The following is a 6,000-nucleotide window of genomic DNA, read 5'->3' on the forward strand; positions in this document are numbered from 1 at the left end:
CTTCAAATGTTCTCTATTGGAACTTCTGTTACCGGGTCAGGTTCCCTTCTTGGGCAGGGACTTCACTGACATAATGCCCACCTTTCCTCAGGCAGGCTATTGAAGCACAGGCACTCCCTCTTTCCGGGATGTGCTTACAATGCAGCTTGCAAGGCAGCTTGCAAGGCAGCTGAGCTGCAAGGCAGCTGAGCTTGCAAGGCAGCTGAGCTGGGGAAATTGTATGGCCCGAGGGGGAAGGGAGAAATATAGGAATTCGTACCTGGATGGGAGCTAGGATGGCAGGCGGGAGGGGGTAGCCAGCACTGCAGGGCAACCTGGGCGTCTATGGTGTCGGGGAATGCCCAAGCTCCCCCTCACTGGGACCCTGCCACGGCCCGAAGCAAACTCACCCCTCTGATTGCCCTCTGCTAGAAGTCAGGGCCCTTGCTGGTCAGGAATGTGGCTGAGCTGGCACCTAGTCCACCTGTCCTCAGGGAGGCCTTTAAGACCCGGGAACTGCCTCCAGCCAGGATGCGCCTACAGCCCAGGCCCAGCTCGCAAGGCAGCTGAGCTGGGGAAATTTTATGGCCCCAGGGGGAAGGGAGAAATATAGGAATTCGTACCTGAATGGGAGCTGGGAAGGCAGGCAGGAGGGGGTAGCCAGCACTGCAGGGCGACCTGGGCGTCTGTGGGGACGGGAACACCCAAACTCCTCCTCTCCAGGACTCTGTCAAGGCCCGAAGCAAACTCACCCCTCCGATGGCCCTCTGCTAGAAGTCAGGGCCCCTGCTGGTCAGGAATGTGGCTGAGCTGGCACCTGGTCCACCTGTCCTCAGGGAGGCCTTTAAGACCCAGGAACTGCCTCCTGCTAGGATGCGCCTACAGCCCAGGCCCAGCTCGCAAGGCAGCTATTAGTAGCCCTTCTATACACAAAGGATATAGAAGCAGATAGAGAGAAATTAAATAAACATCACATTTCATGATAACCACAAATAGCATAAAGTATCTTGGGGTCACACTAACCAAGAAAGTGAAAGATCTATTTTAGAAGAACTTTAAAGCTTTGAAGAAGATACAAGAAAATGGAAGGATCTGCCATGGTCTTGTATTGATAAGATCAGCATATTAAAACTGGAAATTCTACCAAATGCAATCTAGACATTCAATGCAATTCCCATCAAAATCACAACAAAATTTGTCACAAACCAAGAGGAAAAAATAATCAACTGTATATAGAAAAACAAAAAAAAATCCAAGATAGCCAAAACCATCCTATACACTGAAGGAACTTCTGAAGGCATAACATCACTGACTTCAAATTATATTACAGAGCTACAGTAAAGAAAACTGCTTGGTATTGGTATAAAAATGGAGACATTGCCTAATGGAATTTAATTAAAACATGGATATTAGTAAACCAACTTTTGAACACCTAATTTTTGACAAAGAAGCTAAAATTATACAATGAAAGAAAGAAAGCATCTTTAACTAATGGTGATGGTATAACTGGATGTCAACCAGTAGAAAAATGAAAATAGATCCACATATATATATACACAAATAAAAATGTTAAAAAACGTTTTTCAGATGTATGAACAAGTAAGCAAGAGAAAATACAAAGATGAGAAATTGTCAAAACAAAACACCTGTGGAAAATTCTAGCATGTTTCTCTGCTCTTCATGCTACTGACACTCATTGTATATGTATAGTGGAATTCCTACTGTACATATTCTGGAGTGGGACTACATATTTTCTACAATTGCACTTTTAATGTCTCCATGTTGGAGACCTGATATTGGCAGTGGCAAAGGTACTTACCCCACAACAGTAAGCACACACCCCATGACTGTGCTGGCACACCAGCATCACTAACAACACCCACAGAAAAATCAGGTGCATGATAACAGAAATCACCAAAATATTGACCACCATTATTTCTATTATTTGCTAAACAAGAGTTTCCAAAACTCTTGTCAGCAGTTCCATAGGCTGCTAGGGATTTGTGAAATGTCACTTGTAACTCAGTTTTATCTGGAGTCATTTGTGACTTAAAGAAGACATTTGAGTTCAAGTGTGCCTGCTCTGCTTTTCCCAGTAACTCTGAGGACTATGAGTAACATTTGGGCTGGTGTATGCCAGCCAGAGGCACTTCTAACCAGAGATTAGAAGCTCCTTAGCTGAGATAATGCACCAGCTTGAGTTTCCTAGCAAAGGCAATGCCCTACTGCTCTTTAGTCAGACTTTTGCCTGTAACTAGTATTTATGCTGGGTGAGAAATAAACTCAGGAGTGTTTAGTATTTACCTTCACTCCTTAAGGTGTATCTTATGTTTTTGTCTTTATTTTTCTTACTCTTCCATTTCCTATAACCTCACAATCCTTCCCAGATACTCCTTGCTTTTGAAATAAATAAATCGGTTTAACAATAATTGAACACTCAGAATAATTTATCTGCCAACGCTCCCTGACAATTTTTTATGCCTTTGTATACATCTTAAATAAGGTTGGCCAAAGAAGTGTGTGGAGCACTAATAGGAGAAGCAGATTTGCCCAATAATAATAAAGCCCATGCTTGGAAGAGGAACCCTAAGAAAAGAGGCTCTGTGACAATCTGTCTTTCATCTGAAGGTGGATAAAAGGAAGTGGTATTGCCCTGAATCCATGGTACAATTGCTGGCTTGTGAGCAGATGTCCTGCAAGCAGACATGGAGCAAAAGAGACTCATTCTGACAGACAGGATCCATAGCTGCTACTGAAAGTTCCCAGTATATATCAATTTAGGAGGCTGTCAAATAACATTTTGAAGGAGGGATAAGGTAGCTGGGAAATACATGGGTAGGTCAAATGACTTTCCCACCAAAATGGGATGGAAAAGTGATTCAGTTACTGTAGATTCTGTAGTGTATTTTGAGTGTGGGGACTATCCAGGAGATTCTCTACCAGTAACCAGATATCAAGAAGTTGTGTTGTTATCAACTGAGTGAACTAAAATTTCATAAGCATTACACCAATGTTTTCTAGCTAGCATGTATCTGGAATAAAAGTGCAGGTGGCTAGAAGAAGTCACATTGGTAGGATCCAGGCCCATAGGCAAACTGTATTTTTGACTTAAATTTGGGAATAACCTAAAAGTATTACATTAAAAATTGCTTATAGGACAGTATAAAGTACTTACCACTCAGGTTTGATGTACTGAGTTGAACTACCAGAACTCATGATGTATGTTCTGAAATCAGATATATGAAAACTATTCTCAGACTTTCACATGGGTATGAGGATATGTGCATGGCTGCACTCACACATAAATATCCACACAATGTAATCATAAATAATTAAAAAGTATATATTCATTAAGAAAAAAGAACACATTGTCATCACACCCCTGTATAGATATGACAAGTCCCCTGTTGTTTAGAAATTCATGCGAAAGGCCTGCACTCTACTTCACGGTATTCAGTGACATGTGCAGTGACTCCTAAGCTGTTGCTTCTCAGATGATTCTGGGATCACTGTAGAGGGGAACAGAGCATGTTTATAAGCCATGTGCAAAAGAGCCAGTGCCAGCATGATGGAGCAACTAGAGAAAAAGAGAAAGTGAACAAAACCATGCACTCATTTCTGCTAAATGGAAGTGCTACAGAAAGGAACTAGTTTGAAGAAAAAGAAAACAGTGCTGCCGTGATGGAGTTTCCAGAGAAAGTAACCAGGGAAAAAGGCATGTACAGAGTGCTGCCATCATGAAGCTTCTACAAAAAGGAACCAGGGAGAAAATGTACAGAGTACTACCATGATGAAGCTCCTAGAAGAAAAATCAGTTGAAAAAACATACAGTTCTGGCATGATGGAACAGGTATGTGAAGAAACCAGGAGAAAAACATGTACATAATACTGCCATGATGGAGCTTCTAGAGAAAGAAACCAGGAGAGAAATCATGTACAGAGTCCTGCCATGATGGAGATTCTAAAGAAAAAAAAACAGGGAATATTCATGTAGAGATTGCTGTCATGATGGATCTGAAAAAGAAAGAAGTCAGGGGAAAGAATAAAGCACACAGTGCTGTCAGGATGGAGCTGGAAGAGAAAGGAGCCAGTGGAAAGAATATTTACACAGTTTTGCAATAATGGAACTGCTAAAAAAAAGGAATCAGTGGAACATACCATGCTAATAGTGCTGCCATGATGGAACTGGGAGAGAAAGGAGTCAGAAAAGAAAACATGCACTGAGTGATGACATAATGGAGCTGGAAGAAAACGTAGCCATCAGAAAGAAGGATGCACACAATTGTGCCATGATGGAGCTGCAAGCAAATGGAGTAAGTGGAAAGAACCATGCACACAGTGCTGTCATAATGTCGCTCATAGAGAATGGAGCCATAAGAAAGAGCCATGCAGACAGTGCTGACATATTATAGAGGCTAGAGTATTAGGCAGTGGATTCCACAACCCCATGCCATTGATCAGACCCTGTAAGCTACAAGTCTCACTCCACCCGCAAACCCTCATAACCCCAGCAACCTCTGTGGAACTTTGAAACACTGGATGCAAATATGCAGAGAGGATCAATAGGGGAGAGACCACCCAAACAATGGGACACCCCATTCTCAAGGCCCTCTACTGAAGGGAAAAACCCAGGCCCTCACCCCAACCCGTCTCAATTTCACTATTCAGGCAGCAGGCATCTTTGCTGTAGGTAGGCTGCTCCAACACAGCAAAACATCGATTTAACACTGTAAGCTACAAGATCCACTATGCTTCCAAGTGTACCTATTGCCTAGGCCTTCAGACTAACTCTACTGCAGAGGCTGTAGTCACACAGAGTGATCCAAGAGAACAGGTCAAGAGAGACCTCACTGGCTCCATGAGGCAGAATACAAATTGCACAGAATAGACTAAGAGCAGTTCCTGAAGACACAGACAGTTACTGCAAGGACTGGTCCAAGAGCAAAGACAATGCACAACTGAGAACCCCTCTAGAGCCAAGTCTCTTGCCAACCCTAAAATGGCTCAGTTAATTAAGACATATTTTTCCTGCTCCCATATCCGCCCTTCCTCTATCTCAACCACCCCAACCCCCCAAACTCTCCCCAATCCTTTCCTTCTCCCTTCTTCCTATCTCTCTTTCCTTCCGCAAAACCACCTTCAACACCACCCCCATGCTCCCAACTTTTGCCCCGTGGTCTTGTCTACTTTCAAATTTCAGGAGTTAGCTGTATATGTTTTTCTTTGGGTTCACCTTATTATTTAGCTTCTAAATAGCTAGATAGCAAACTAAAGGCCTTTGTTTATGGCTAGAGTCCACTAATCAGTGAGTATATATCATATTATATTTTTGGGTCTGAATTATCTCAATAAGGATAGTGTTCTCCATTTCCATCGATTTGCAACCAAAATTCAAGCGTCATTATTTTTTACATGAAGTTGAGTAGTACTCTAATGTGTAGATGTGCCAAACTTTATCCATTCTTCCATTGAGGACCACCTACTTTTTTTCCATGTTGTTTTAATTTGAATTTCCCTGATTGCTAAGGAAGTTGAACATGCCCTTAAGTATGTTTTGGCCATTTGAACTTCTGCTATTAGAATTCTCCATTAAGTTCGGTACCCAATTTTTTAATTAGGTTATTTAGAATTTTAGAGTCTAGTTTCTTGAGTTCTTTATATAATTTGAAGATCAGACCTTTGTCTGATGTGGGGTTAGTGAAGATCTTATCTCATTCAGTAGGTTGACATTTTGTCTTATTAACTGTGTCCTTTGCTTTAAAGAAACTTCTCAATTTGATGGGGTCCCATTTACTCATTGTTACTCTTATTGCCTGTGCTTCTGGGGTTATATGTAGGAAGAGGTCTCCAATGCCCATTTATTGCAGGCTACTTCCAACTTTCTCTTCTATCATCTTCAGTTTGTTCAGATTTATATTATAAGGTATAGATGTGCCACATTTTTTCATTCATTCTTCCATTGAGGGGCATCTAGTTTGTTTCCAGGTTCTGGCTATGACAAATAATGTTGCCATGAACATA

Source organism: Myodes glareolus, chromosome X (assembly GCF_982192425.1).
Source record: "Myodes glareolus chromosome X, mMyoGla1.1, whole genome shotgun sequence".
Taxonomy (NCBI): Eukaryota; Metazoa; Chordata; class Mammalia; order Rodentia; family Cricetidae; genus Myodes; species Myodes glareolus.